The sequence below is a fragment of the Callospermophilus lateralis genome, chromosome 7 (genome assembly GCF_048772815.1).
Source record: "Callospermophilus lateralis isolate mCalLat2 chromosome 7, mCalLat2.hap1, whole genome shotgun sequence".
Taxonomy (NCBI): domain Eukaryota; kingdom Metazoa; phylum Chordata; class Mammalia; order Rodentia; family Sciuridae; genus Callospermophilus; species Callospermophilus lateralis.
In genome coordinates this window covers 86,826,234-86,841,690 of record NC_135311.1, presented here as the reverse complement: position 1 = coordinate 86,841,690, position 15,457 = coordinate 86,826,234, and positions in this window count along the sequence as shown.

Sequence of the window (15,457 nt, the reverse complement as noted above, 5' to 3'; positions counted from 1 at the left end):
GAGGTGGTTGGCTTGCATCTGGGAGCAATGTTGTATGAAAAAAAATGCTATTTTTAAACATTGGAATCACACTCATTTTTTAGAGGCCCATGAGAACTCAGACTGAGGAAACACCATAACTCTTGTTTTCACACTTAATTTAGGATTGTGCTACTTGAGTGGAATGGTAAGTGAATAACTTGTACTATTCAACTATCTCTCTCTTTCTCTCCCATTCTCTTTCTCCTGGAGTCTGAAGCTAATTATGTGCATGTTAAACATACATATGATGTGACTTCATTTATGTATAAAGATGAAATTGAATAGAATCATCAGTAGATCTACTCTTTGGGTGTAATTGGAAAGAGTTGTATCCTTGGGAAGTGGAATGAATTCCAATCACCTTCCTAGTAATCAGTTAAAGCTCTTTTAGTGACTGACAGATATAAAGAATTACCTACCAAAAGGTAAAGTACAGACTTGTCTCTTCAAGATAAAGCAAAAGGGTTAGAAATTCAAACAGTGCTATTTTATAGTGTTATGGTTTGGATGTGAGGTGTCCTCCAAATGCTAATGTATGAGATAACACAAAAAGGTTTAGAAGAGAAATGGTTGAGTTTTGAGAGTCTTAACCTAATCAGTGAATTAATCCACTAAGGGGATTAACTGAGTGGTAACTGAAGGCAGGTAGGGTATAGCTGGAAGAGGTGGATCCCTGGGGGCATGACTTTGGGGTATATAATTTATATCTGGTGAGTGGAGTCTCTGATTTCTGATCATCATATGAGCTGCTTCCCTCTGTCCCACTTTTCCACCATGGTGTGCTGCCTCACCTTGAGCCCGGAGGAATGGAGTTGGCTGTCTATGGATGGAGACCTCTGAAACCGTGAGCCCTAAGCAAACTTTTCTTCCCCTAAAATTGTTCTTGTCAAGTCTTTTAGTCACCACTGTGAAAAGCTGACTAAAACATACAGTAAGATGTGGAGGTAATTGCAGATCTCAATCCGAATCTTATTTCCATGAGCAGGCATTAGAGTAAAACAGATTAAGAGTTGAAATGTAGGAATAGAAAAAAACAACACAAATACATGGATACTCGTGATCATGTCTCGGTGGTACCTGTTGTATAGGAAGTCATCTAATTGGTGGATCTCCAGGAAGCAGACATTTCTCTGAAACCTTTTAAGAACCTTTACTCTTTTTAACACAGAATATCTATTATGCCATTTTTGAGTTGGGCTCTAGCTGGATCATAGGCTGAGAGCTGAGGTGCTGAGGTGTTGCAACACATGCTCCATAGAAGTCAAGATATTTGTTATGCTCGTCATAGATCCCCAGTGCCCAGAGCAATGCATGTTGTACAGTGTGTGGTTAAATGATTTTTGAAAAAACAAATGATAGTTGGTGTATTAAGGTGATTTCCTTCCTGACTTCTAGGATTCCCCTATAAAAGACCTTGAAACTCATCCATAGGAAATGAGGTTGAGAGGTATTTAACAGGATGAATTAAGAAGGTGAGGGAAAGCCAAATAGAAGCTAGATGTAGCAGCATGGAATGAAAAGTTTTCATAAGTGAAAAAGAGTGATCCAGTGAGCCAAATTCAACAACAGTGCTGGATGAGAGAAGGACCTGTAGATCATCCAAGACTTGAGATAACACACCTGGTTCCCCAAGCCCATTTAAGGCCCCTCTTCTCCATGCCAACACATTTTGTATATTTCCATTTTAACATATATCACAGTGTACTCGTATTTATTTATTGTAGTCTTAGTTTTCTATTTTTAGACTCTGTGATAACTGCTCCAGATCCCAGCTCAAGGGAGAGACATAACAGGGGCCTTCAGCTGCTTTCTAGATTGCACATAAATGCTGCCCATGAATACGCTATGATGATACTTTTCCAAGCAGATTCTGTTTTCTCATGTGCTATGCTTTTGCACCTGTTGTCTCTGCTAGAAATGCCTTCAATCTGCTTGTCTGTTTGGCAAACTCCTACTCATCTTTAAATCTCAGCAAACACACTGTGTCCTCTGTGAAGCCTCTGAGTTGGGGACTCTTTTCCTGTGTTTCCTTGGCCTTGCACTTGCTGTATTGTGTTGTGACACCATGCTAGGTACTTGTTTGCCCTCAAGGCTGTTACTGGATCCCTTTCAGCCCTGTCTCAGTCATCTCCACCATGACTGCTAGAGATTCTGCCGTGTTCCAAGACTTACGTAAAATCCATTTCCTTGAAAATGCTTGAGCAATCAGCTAATTGTGTCTTATGATAGTGTGAAAGAAGGAGAGTGATGTATAGCTTTAAAGCCTTGGTACTGGTTTTCGAGAGTTTAGTGCACATGATGTCTGAGGATATACCTTCATTTCCTGCTCAGAAACCTCTGCCCCTGCTACCTTCAATTCACACCATTCTCTCTGGATGTGAATTTCAGGATACCTATCCTTTTTCTCTTTTCTTGTGTCTCATCAGTGGAGATGGGGAATAGATAGAATATGGTGCATGAACTTCTGGAATCACATTGAAGAAGAGATCATTGGTTTCATGGCTATGGTATTTAGGCTTATTCTCAGAGTTATATGGTAGCTCTGGTAACTCTCATGGTCTCTAGCCTCACAGCTCTAAGTCCCTGTGGGAAGGCACTGGGGTTTTCCATTTTTGTCTCCCTGGATCTTAGTTCATTTGTTAGCTTAATGAGCATGTGAGATCACGTGGTTGCCTGGAAATGTCCTTACTATCCCTAAGCTCTAGAATTTGAATGTGAACTACCTCATGCTGAAGGATGATAAACCTTAACGGTTGGCATCAGTGTTCAGTTTCTGACCCAGCTAACATCTAGAAGATAGGAAACATTAATTCTATCCCTTCTCAGCCAATATTTGGATTTATGGCTAGAAAAGAAGTACTTTCATTCCTTGAAGCATTTACCTCGTCTATAAAATAAGAACTATGGCTTTTGATCACTTAAAACTGGAGGGATTTATTGAGCTTAACCAAATGGTTATCTAAAATTAGCCATGTATTACACTTTGCATTCCTAGGATGCTTTATTCTTTTTGAAACATGATCACCTACCATATGTTATTCAGTCCTTTGAGTGACACAATGAAGAAAGTGAGGGAGCTATTGTAAACTCGAGTGATAGGCTAAAAACCAAAAAAGAACATAGGAAGTTCCTGTGACTTATCACAGTCTTACAGCTAGTTAGTGACAGAGCCAGGGCCATCCCATGACACTGTCTTATGTTTAATATAGAACATTCAGCTCTCAATGTGTGCCAGGCTCTGTTTTGTGTGATATGTGTATTAACTTATTATATCCTCACATCCTTGCCACAGCCTCACTGTGGGAGAATCATATTCATCTACCCCTTGACTTGGTCATGTTCCTACTGTGTTCAATTCCATATGGGTGGAAAGACCAGCTTGCCAGCCCTAACTCTCATCCAGAAGAAGCCTTGAGAATTTCCATTCTTCCTCTTGCACCTCTGCCATCAACCAAGAAAAACCTACTCTGCCGGAGGAAGGATTTTCCACGCACAGTTGCAGCTGGTGGACCACAGGCTGACAGTAAGAAGCAGAGCTGCTCCAGCTGTTGCAACCAGAAGCAGAGAAGCACTTCCACCCCTGACAGTGTATATCTGCTGGATCCTAGCCTATGTGCAGATATGTAAGAATGAGCATTCTGTAAGCCACTAAATTTAAGAGTGGTCTGTTTGACTGTGCTATTATGGAAAGAGTTTACTATTATACTTAAGTCATGTTAAGGATTTTATGGATCAAGGAAAGCATTGAGGCCACAGATAGGCTAGGTAACTTACTTAGAATTGCTCAGTAAGCTGGGGATCTAGGATTTGAATTCATGTTGTCTTTCTCCAGAGCCAAAGTTTTTAAATTCCATATACTGCTTCTCTAAAGTGTGAAACTAGTTCTAAAACTAAATTTAATTATTGAGAAATTCTATTAGAAAAGGGAAGTAGAAGGGAAGCACAGTATAGAAAAATATGAGGTATTTTCAAGTTTAAATATCAGCTCTATCACTTGTAATGTGGCATTATATGAATTATTTGATGACCATGAAGTTCAGTTTCCTTATAAAAATAGTAAGGACTATATCAAAATTATTAAATATTTAAGTATTAAATACTTAACTAACCTTACTTGCTGAGCATCTTAGGAGCTAGGAACTGTTCTGGGTCTCAGGATAGTAAAACGCGTAAGAATCACTAAAATTGCTTGCTGTCTAGAAGTAGAGGTAAGTAGTGAGATAAAAGATAAGGGAACTGTGTAGCATGAGAGTCCTAACTTGTATATTAGTCAAGGTTCTCCAGAGAAAGAGAATCAATAAAATATATTTGTTTATCCATTTATTTATTACAGGGAATTTATGTAACTTCAGAGACCTAGGAGTCCTAAGATCTGTAGTCAGCAAACTGGGGACCCAGGATAGCCACTGGTACTGTTCCAGTGTAAGTCAAAAGGTCTGTGAATCAAGAGAGCTAGTGGTGTAAGTCTTAGTCTGAGTCCAAGTCCAATATTCCAGTTTCAAACATTCTAACTTAAAGACAAGTCAGGCAGAGAGAAAATTCTCCCCTCTTCAGCTTTTTTATGTTTAGTCTTTGAACACTCTGGATGGAGCCCACCCACAATGGGGAAAGCAATATGCATAACTGAGTCTACAATTCAAATATCAATCTTATTCAGAAACACCCTCATGGGCACACCCAGAATAGCTTAACAAAATATCTGGGTCACCCATGGCTCCTCAAGTTAGCCCATAAAATTAACCATTACTCAATTTGGGAGGTAGTCTGGAAGGGTTTTCCAGAGGAGGTGGTATTTATACTGAGTCATTTGGAACAGAACATGTATGAAGCATTAGGGTAACATATATTAGGTAAGTATTTGTTCGTAACACTAACTTCTTAGCCCTTCAAGAACTTTCTAGGCCATAAAGCATGGAAAATATCCCCACTGCCCTCCCTCAGGTGCTGAACCAACGAAATGCTGACTCTTTTGCTGATGGTGAGGGTCACTGGCATGGTTCATTTGTAATTGCACAACATAATTCCACCCCCAAACAGAATGCTTTTTGATGGTGTTTTAAAATCTGCAATTGCTTTTTACTTATGAGGTGGATTTACAGTGAGTTATGGTATAAGGTAATTCAACCTGACAAGACATACCACACTACACATTTGCAGACATAGTTTTGTTTCTCCCTGGAGAAGAAACTGTTAGAATAGAGTGGTAATCGCTGTAACATGATCAGCATGGGGGAGATTGATCACACCTAGGAAAGTGACCTCTTGGAGGATCTTTGCAAAAGGCACACCTTTCTCGTTGATTGATTACACATCAGGGTGACCATCCCTGGATGGGAAAACTCAGTATGGTCCTCACCTTCTGCTGGCACATGCACTTTTTCTGTTAGTGGTTCATACAAGATTGATGTGCAAAAGCTGTAGAATAGGGTCCCAAATATTCATACCATGAAAACACAGCTACTCTGAAAAGAGAAAGAGATTTATTATCCACAAATATAATTACGATAAGCCCAACTCGGACTGATGATTAAATTTTAATAAATCTATGGAGGCTGATCTTCCTGCTAGGAAGGGAAATAAGACGTGCTCACAGAAGAAAAGGCCACTTCTCTCTCCATCCTGACTCTGACATGTCCCGGGTTAGTGTTGCATGGGTAGTTTTCACTCTCCAATTTTCATTCCAGATCATTACTCTTTCACTTTTGTACAAAATCTCTGTTTATTGAAGCTCACTCCATCTTCCACTCCAAATTGTCAGTGTCATCATCTGACTTACTGGTTAGTTTCCCCCATTCTATCAAGAAAATGGCACTGGCTTCACAGCCTTTTACTTACTCCCGTTCTTTCCCCTTTCCCAAGCCACTGCAGTGCCTGCAGGACAGGACATCTATTGCAGCCTCTCTGTGCCTTCACTGCCTCAACCTCAGGGATTTTCACCTTTCTTTTCCCTCTCCCCAGAGCATGTCATCACTTGCTTGTCATCACCTTAAACTGTTTCCATTCTGAAATGGTAATTTAAAATATTCTAGTCTCTGACCACCTTTCCCATCTTCCCTTTTCCTATCTCTGCGTCTCCCTCTGTGATTGTCAATAGGTTTGTCTCTCAAGCTTTCAGGACCTCTCACCTCTTTACCCTTTCACTCTTCCTCTGTCAGCCCCCTCCTGTTGTCACTTCCTCCGTGAAACATTTTGTTGTTGCTGTTGTTATCCTCAAATCCCTTGTCTTATTTCCTTATGTCTTGACCATCTGGAAAATCCTCAACTTTAGATAAATTTGGATATTTCTTTTTGTCTCCTCTCTATCCAGGAGGATGCATGTTACTAAAAAAAAAATAACACCCAACTCTGAAAATTAATGCCATCTAACTGTTATTAATACCAATTAATTTTATGATCTCCAAACTCAAATGGATCAATATCGCCTAACAATCCTCCTGTGGATTCCTCATCATTTTTTCCCTATTATTAAAATCGGCTTTTTCAAAACTTCTCCACTCTCTTGAAACCTCTGTATTTCCCGCCTTCTGCCTTTCAGCAGATGATATTGTTTCTGAATTTATGAAGAAAAGACAAATAATTTGACTGAAATCATTTCAGAGTCCTGCCATCTTGCCTACTACAAACTCATTGCATTTGATGAGGTCTTCCTTGCTCTCGTATCTCTCGGTGAAAGTGGAACAGCACAACTGTGCATTTTATTTGAAAGCTAGTTTTCATGATTCCATGCTCTTCCCCTCCCATCATTGTTTGCTTATCCTGATACATGCAGTTTCTCAAGCCAGAAACTCAACTCTCATCTTTGATTCTTCACTTCCATTTCTCACATTAGATAATCACTAAGTCCTGTCAAAACTACCTCCTGAATATTTCTCAAATTTATCTCTTTCTCTTCATCCTACTGCCACTGGGTTGCTGCAATAGCCTTTTTATAACCCACCATTTGGCCTCCAGCCTTACCTCGATCCAATCTGTTCTTCATTATCTCAGCCAGAGTGATTTTTCGAACATGTCAATATGATCCTGTGACTTTACTACTTAAAATCCTTCAGTGTGCCGCATTGCCTTTAAAATAAAGTTTAAAGTTTGTAAGGCAGCCGGCGAGTCCTCCACTGTCTTGTCAACTTACCTGCTTGATTTCCCACAGTGCCTCCCACCTCACCTTGACAACTAAGCTGTGAAGCCCCTGAATTACTTGAATTTCCACAAATTTGATAAGTCTGTTCTTACTTTTGATCATTTCACATGTGGTTGTCTTTATCTTTCTTTAATCCTCTTCTTTATTCCACTTCTGCTTTCTACTTAGATGCTACTCCTTCTATGGACTTGGAACTTGACTATTCTTCAAGACCCACTTGGATATTGCCCTCAAGTGTTTCTGTTGCCATCTCCTATTTTGTTCAATTTTGCTCTTATCACACTGAATTGCAATCATGAGTTTACCTGTCTTCTGTTCTACTAGATGATGCGCTGCTGAAGGGTAGAAGTTGTCTTTTTCACTGGGCTATCACCGGCCGCACAAAGTAGAGGCTCAGTAAATAATTGTTGGCAGAAAGATTTCCAATAGGACAATGACACATGCTGTGCTATTTCTTATTACTGAGTGCATAGAGGCATAGATGGTTGGAACAACCACTAGCCAGGGAGTCAAGCTGCAGAAAAAACGAAGAAATGTTGGCAGCTCATTCCTTACAATATAGAAGAAAATCGAGGAATGTAATCATGGCAAATTTTCAGTTTGTCTTTATTTAAATATTGTCTTCATTTTTCAGAGTTCAAAGATGACGTCTGATAGTCAATGACATTCATCTTTATACATCTATCACTGCTGCAAATGGGAAGCTCCTTTACATAGTTTTGTTTGGGAGACAGGATATATATAGGGGGAAGACGATCTCTTATTTTTGGAACCATTTCATACCAGAAAAATTTGCAAACATTATGCTAAGATGTAGTATTTTATTTTCTTGCCAGGTGGTTAGGTTTCATTCAACAGTGACATTTTATTAGAAATGTACTATCACAGATAATTTCCAGGAGGGTATTTTAAATAGATTATTATATGGAAAGGGAATTTTCAAATACCCAACTCTGCACTTAAAACTCCTGGATAAAATAGCAAGAGTGTAGTTGGCCTAATGGGATCACTTAAAATTCTGTTTTGCAAAGTGTTGCTAAAGACAACTTTTAGTTCTCTCATAATTCCAGGTTGCACCCACTCACTCTGCTCGTTTTAGTTCTGTTGCAGGGAAGGTATTTGACAATTGAGTAGTAATGAGGTTTAGTGTACATTTTATTTAACCTTCTATCAGGTAGGCCAATTAAAATGTTACATCTGAAAAAGCACATATTCCAATTTCTGCCTAGGGATGTAATACATTAACTTACGTCTAGACATGCATTTGCTTTATTCCCTTCAATTAATGACATCTCCCAATTTATTCTCTTGGGCTAGTTAGCTCTCCTCCTCAAGGCCCAGTGATAATACACCCCAACCCATGGATTTGGTCCCATAAAGGACAGTTTTATTCACTGAAAAGAGCATGAAAGACACATTCTTGCCTATGTCTATTCATTGACTAGCTCTTTTTCAACTGTAGCCAAAAAAGTAAAAGTGAGATTGAATGAATTTTTTTTCAAGGTCAGCTTTTTCCTTCTGAAAAAACAAAAAACACATCAAACAACCTGGCCAAGAGGTAAATTTTCTGTAACTAGAACCCTTTCTTAGTAACTATGGTTTCCATAGATCAAGGCAAGGTAAAGAAAAATGGGCCAATCCTGCTCATAGAATTCTAGGGAACTTTATTGTGCTCACAATGACACTGGGATCATAAAAATAAGCAATGTGACAAAGTAAGCCCAATTCTAAGGCAAAGTTTTTTTCCATAACATGTTTCCATGATTTATTGAAACACAAAAATAATGCAAAATTAAACAACAGTAACTAAATGTAAAGGTATGCACAGAACAGCCATGCAAAGGGGAGAGGAAGCTGAACATGCATGATGTCACTCTAGCAGAGATTCATACTGTTGGAATACAATTATGCCATGTATGTCATCATGTCAGTCTAATGACTATCAATTACATGGTCTAATCATTAAGCAGTTTTTGGATCTTACCTTCAATCATGGCTCTGTCAGCTCAGGCCATAACAACAGACCACGTGGACTGCATGCCTTAATAACAGAAATCTGTTTTCTCACAGTTCAGGCAAGATTCACTTTCAGGTGAGGACTTTCTTCAAGGCTTGCAAATAACTGCTTTTCTTCCCTTGTGGCCTTTCCTCTAAGTGTGCATGCATGTAAAGAGACTTCTTCCTCTTACAGGGACACCAGTCCTATTGGATGAGGATTCTACCTTGCTGACCTAATTTAATCTAACTACTTCCTGATAATGCTACCTCCAAATACAGAGTTACATTGAATGTTAGGGCTTCAACACATGAATTATAGGGAGATACAATTCATCCATAGCTGACCTTCAAAAACAAAACAAAACAAAAACAACTAAGAGAGATTATTAGAATATAAGAATCAATGTACAACCCAAGTATAATAATAGGTTTATGAATGAAGAGGGTAGAGCTTATAGAAATCAGTTAATTTTCTTACTGAGCAGTTGAAGTTAGAATCCCCAATTCAACTAAACCATTTTTTTAAAACAGTGTTACTCCTGAAACAAATAAATTATTATACATGAAGATGGAGATGTGCCATCCAGATCCTCTTTCAGGGAAGAATTGTTGCTGAGCTGCTGGGAGTATTGCCTGAAGACAGAGTTCAGTGGTTAGCAGGAATTGCCTCTGCTGTAGAGAGCCCCCAGCCAAACTCCAATGACCGATGATGGCAGAAGTATTAAGGGACTGCTATTATCAAAACAGCAGCTGACAGCTCTTAGAGTTCCAGGGATGATGGAGGGTTGCCATTCTAAGCACATACATCCTGAGTACCAGACTCTATGTCAGGACCTGCTTCCTGAAGAACCTAACCTGTAAGGTTTAATCCCATTCCATAGAGCTCATTATTATGAAGGGTGATCAAAACAAAAAGAAAGTGATTTACATTTCTACTGATAACTAATTTTATAAACTGATTCATTGGAGTTATTGCTATTTCCAAGAATTTCTTTCTTTAGTATACAAATACATGTATATAATTCTTTTAGAGAGAAGAGAGAGAAAGAGAGAGAGAGAATTTTTTAATATTTATTTTTCAGTTTTCAGTGGACACAACATCTTTATTTTATTTTATGTGGTGCTGAGGATCGAACCCAGCGCCCTATGCATGCCAGGTGAGCGCATTACCATTTGAGCCACATCCCCAGCCCTTGTATATAATTTTTATAAAAATTATATGTATAGATAGACATTGTTTACCTGTTTTTGACTAAATCACAGCTGAATTTTTTCCTCAGTACATAGTTTCATAGTATGTAGATAGCTTCAACATTTTTATGCCCCCCCCATTTTTTCAGCTTTATTAAGGTAAAATAAACAAATAAAAATTGTATATACTCAAAGTATACAATATGATAGTCTGATATATGAATACATATGTAATGATTAGCATAGTCAAGCTAATTTATATACCTATCACCTCAGATAGCTACCTGTTTATGTGTATATGGTGAGAATACTTAGGAACTACTCTCAGAAGATTACTATTAACTATAGTCATCATGCTGTACTTTTGGTCTCCAGAACTTATTCATCTTATAACTGTAAGCTTATATCTTTTGACCAATATATTCCTTCTCCCCAAGTCCTTAATGCCTGGTAACCACCCTTCAACTCTGTTTCTAAGAGCTTTTGAGATTTTTAGATTTCACATATAAGCAAGATCTTGCAGTGTTTGTTTTTCTGTGCTTGGATTATTTCACTTGGCATAATGTCTTCCAAGTTCATCCGTTTTGTCAAGAATGACAGATTTACCTCCCTTCTTAAGGCTGAATAGTATTCCATGTCATATTTATATATTAATCTATGGTATTTTCTTTACCCATCCATACATCAACAGACCCTTAGGCTGTCTTCATAGGATGGCTATTGTAACTAACACTACAGTGAACATAGGAGTGCAGTCTCCTTGAGAGAGTGATTTCATTTACTTTGATTGTATATACCTAAAAGTGAGATTGTTGGATCATATGGCCTTTGTATTTTTCATCTTTTGAGGACCCTTCCTGCTGAAATCATACATGTCTTTTCAGTATATTATAATTTGGTCCTCTGTACTTCCTGCCCCTCTTTGGTCTTTTATGATATTTTAATATTTGAAGGGTAGAGGCCAGTTGTTCCAAAGAATGACTTTCAATTTACATTTTTTTATGATTATTTCTTCTTCCTTTGTTAACATTGCACAGATGCTATTGTGTCTTCCAAAATATATTACATCAGGAACCACATATTTTTATCAGTTTGCCCATTGATAATGTTAATGTCCATTAGACTTCTCCATTGTAAAGACCCTGTTAGAAGAAGGCAACTTTGATAAAGATTTATATGGGTTAGCACTCCTCCTTTTCCAGCTAAACAATTTCTTTATATTTTACACTTCAGCTTATTTCCCAAAGTTGTACTAACCCAAACCCCATGACAAATAATGGCGACATTATCAAAAGATCTGGGGAAAATGAAGTTATAAATGTGACATTCATTCTCAACTTGGAAATGTTTGTCCTTAAAAGTATCTTCTTATTGTGGCCTTTTGTCATTTTATGACATGTAGTGTCTACTCAAAAGTACTTGGAAAATTTCTCTCATGGATCTGAGCACTGCTAACCCCTTGTCACCCAAGATACTGTCTCTATGTGTATATGTTCTCCACAATGTCCAGTAAAACTGAAACAGATCAGATAAACTCCATACCAAATAAATTCTGCTATGTCATATGGGGAAGAGTGGAGGAAGGTGGATCTCAAGAGGTAAGAAACACTGTGAGGCAGATTATCCCATGTGGCTCTCACCAAAGTTAGAAAAATGAAGAATGCTAGAGATGATAAATTTTAAAAAATGGCAATGTGGGGGGGGCATAAAAAAGAAAACAAATTGCAATTTTCTGTGACAAACTCATCCCAGTTCCAATAACATTTGAACAAGTCTGTTTGGATTTAACCTTCTGACTTCTTTCTTTTGTCATTCTTTGAGCCTGGACAGACTTCTTAATTAATCTCCCCAAGCTTCATTTCCTCATCTATTAAATAGTAATAATAGCAGCTTTATTGTGCTGTTGCTGGAAGGACTGGTAATGTTGGATACTGAATGCCTAACTTCCAATAGGTATTAAAAGAATGGTACCTATTTTTATCATTAACTACTACCAATGAAGATTTTCAGCATACAGACAATATTCACATCAAACATATCTGATTCAGTTCTCACAAAAGATATTACAGATAAGAAGTGGAGGGTTGGCAAGGTTAGTAAAATGAGAAGTTTTCCAAATCACATTCAGAAAATATTCAAGCTGGGACCTAAACCCATTCACTATTTCAAGTGAAACCAAGAGTGAAGCAACAGTGTCATTCTCCCTGTAAGAAAACGTTTATTTTTAGAGTTAGTTTGTGCAATGCTAATATTAATTAAAGAAAAATGTCAATTCTAAATCAAAGAAAACAAATTTTTAAATAAAATTGCAGGAAACAATGTTTCCTAGAGCAAAACAATTATCTCAACATTTTCTCATAGAAGATATCATCCCTTGATATGTGTCTAAAGACCAAACAACTGTTCCTTTGTCTTTCTGAAAGGCTACAAGAAGATGAGTTTTAGAAACATGATTATTAGATGTTCTACCACTTGGCAGGAGTTCATGCTTGTTATAGAATAAATTGCTTGTTTGGCTTGGTGGGCACTTGTTTGTACTTGGATGAATTAATTAATTATGAAAATGATGAAATATGCAATTATTTTAATATATAAAATATGTGCTGGATTGTGCCTCTCTGAAATGGCTGTGTCTACATGATTTTTAATCTTTTAAGATAGGTAAAACTTATATGTATAAATAAATCAAATAAGTATTAATTGAGCTTCTACTATATGACTTGTGTGCTAAACTGGAAATTAAACACAACAAAACATACTTATTGCCTTCAAAGTGATTGCAGCTTCTTGGAGGAAAAGAATGAATAGATAAATTATATCTTGCAATGACACAAAAGAAGTTCAACAAAAACTAGTTTGTGATATATGTCATAAAAAACAAATAAAAAATCCCTATCATTTCAGGACTCCAGAGCATCAATTAATGTCCTACTTCTTTTTCTGCAAACAGCTGAGAGGTGTCAGTGAAGATTATGTACCTTCAGAATAGGTTTCTAGCTCTCTGGATCAACCACTGTGCTGAGCTGTGGGCCTCTGGGTACTTCCCTGCCTGCAGTCATGTTTCTTATTTGTTGGAGCTGATTTTCTGCAGAGAAAACAGCAATAACTTCTAGTCCAATCCAAGGTCACCTTTCACGTAGTCTAGGGATGTTTTCTTTGGTTCAACTTTCGAAAGAGTTTTATGAAATTACAAGCCATAGAATAAAGTAAAGCAAATTTTTTCCCCCACCAAGACTTTGATCTCCATTGAGTTGCTTTTCACATTAGATGAAGATGGTGTTGAGTGAAGGTGCTCAATGAAAGTCAGAAAGATGTTCAGAGGCCATCGAGATGTGTTCTGGTTCTTGGACCAATGCGATCATTCTGTATGATTTTTGTTCCTTATCATTTGCTTTGTCAAGCTGTCAGAGTCATAAGGTTTCTGTATCACAGCTCTTTGTGGTTTATAAAACATTTTATTCATTATCTACCTCCTCTAATACAATTACACTGGAAAATAGAGTGGATAGTTTTTTCTGCCTTTCTGACAGATGGAAAAACTGAGAGGCAGCAAGTTTATTTAGTTTGTTCAATGCCACATAAAGAATGCTGGTTAAATTGCAATAGAACCCAAACCCAGTGATTCAGGATCCAAAATCTTTGCTCTTTTTACCAATTTTATGCTGTGGTGCCTTGTTTTCTACGTTCCTTTTCTTTCCACACTCTCCTCTCTTTCCCTTTATTCCTTCTCTTTCTATTCCTTTCTTTCCTTTTCCACTATACTCTCCATTCCCCATTCTTAGTCTTTCTTTTCATTCCTCTCCTGGCCTCCTTTTTATTCTTCTGACTGAAATTTTTAACTGGACTCACACTGGCGAGATGAGTAAAGAGTTGCTTGATTGAATTGCTCCTTATGATTCAAATCAGCAGGGCTATCCATTTCAAAGAAATCTTTATGAGAAATTATATGTTTTGTAATATCAAAGACCAGGATATGTAGAATACCTGGCTTAGAATGGAACTTTGTTTACTTCGTTTCTTCACTGAGCATTCGATTTCCCTTGGACCTGATATTCAAGTCTATAACAGGCAGGGGGCCTGATAGCTAAGGTCTCAAGGAACCCTTCCAGGGAGAGAGTGAGAGAGCGGTAACATGAATTTTTACATATTGACTGCCATTGTAAACAGCCCCCAGTTCTTAATATTGTTTTCTATCTATGCTTGCCCGTTTCTGGGTAAGTCAGATAATAGCAAGGCCAACTAGGAATATCTGTGCATAACATGTGTTCCATATGTGACAAAGATGGTACTAGAATGACTATTGCTGGTGCTGTTTACTAGAACTCTAAGAAGGAAAATTAGGAAGTAGAAGATAGAACAGAAAAGTCCTCTAAGCACAATGCAGTATTTCCATTCCTCTTTTCTAAACTTAAAGTAATGCACCTTCTATTTCCACTTCCTATTTTGTTTCTACCTCTTTAAAATAAAGCACTGTTGGGATTTGAAAATATTTTTGGAACTAACTGGAGCATGCAATTACTTGGGTAACATGAAAAACATTTAGACTCCATCTCTCCAGAGTTCCAGAATTGTCCCCTTTGGAGTTTGCAACTCAACCACCCATCTGTGCATTAGTTCCTCAGAGACCAACGTGAAACCAAAGACTATAAAAGTCTTTGGAAGTATTTGTGCTTTTGAACATTAAACCACTGGATCTAGAGTCAGGAAAATTCTGAATTCTGCCTCCACGATCTACCTATAGTACTCTGTGACCCTGGGATAAACAACTTGAGTCCTTTGCAATATACTAACCTGCAAAATGAAGAGACTAGACTTAAATAAAACCTTTGTCTTTGAGGTATTGTAGGAATGGTCTGTGTTTTCGAAGTCTTGATATGCCAAAGGAAATGCGGTAGGCCACTTGGGTAGAAGGGAATCACTCTCCAGTTTATCTTTCATTGGCTTTTACAATAACATTATAATAGAACAGATGTTTTTAAGGATTAATGAATGATAGATATAAATTGCCAGAATAATATTGCTTTACTGTTTCCATCCTGCTTCATTAACTGTCATTAGAGATATCATGTGACTTGTATTTTACATGTGCTGTGATGTAATCGTCCAGTATCT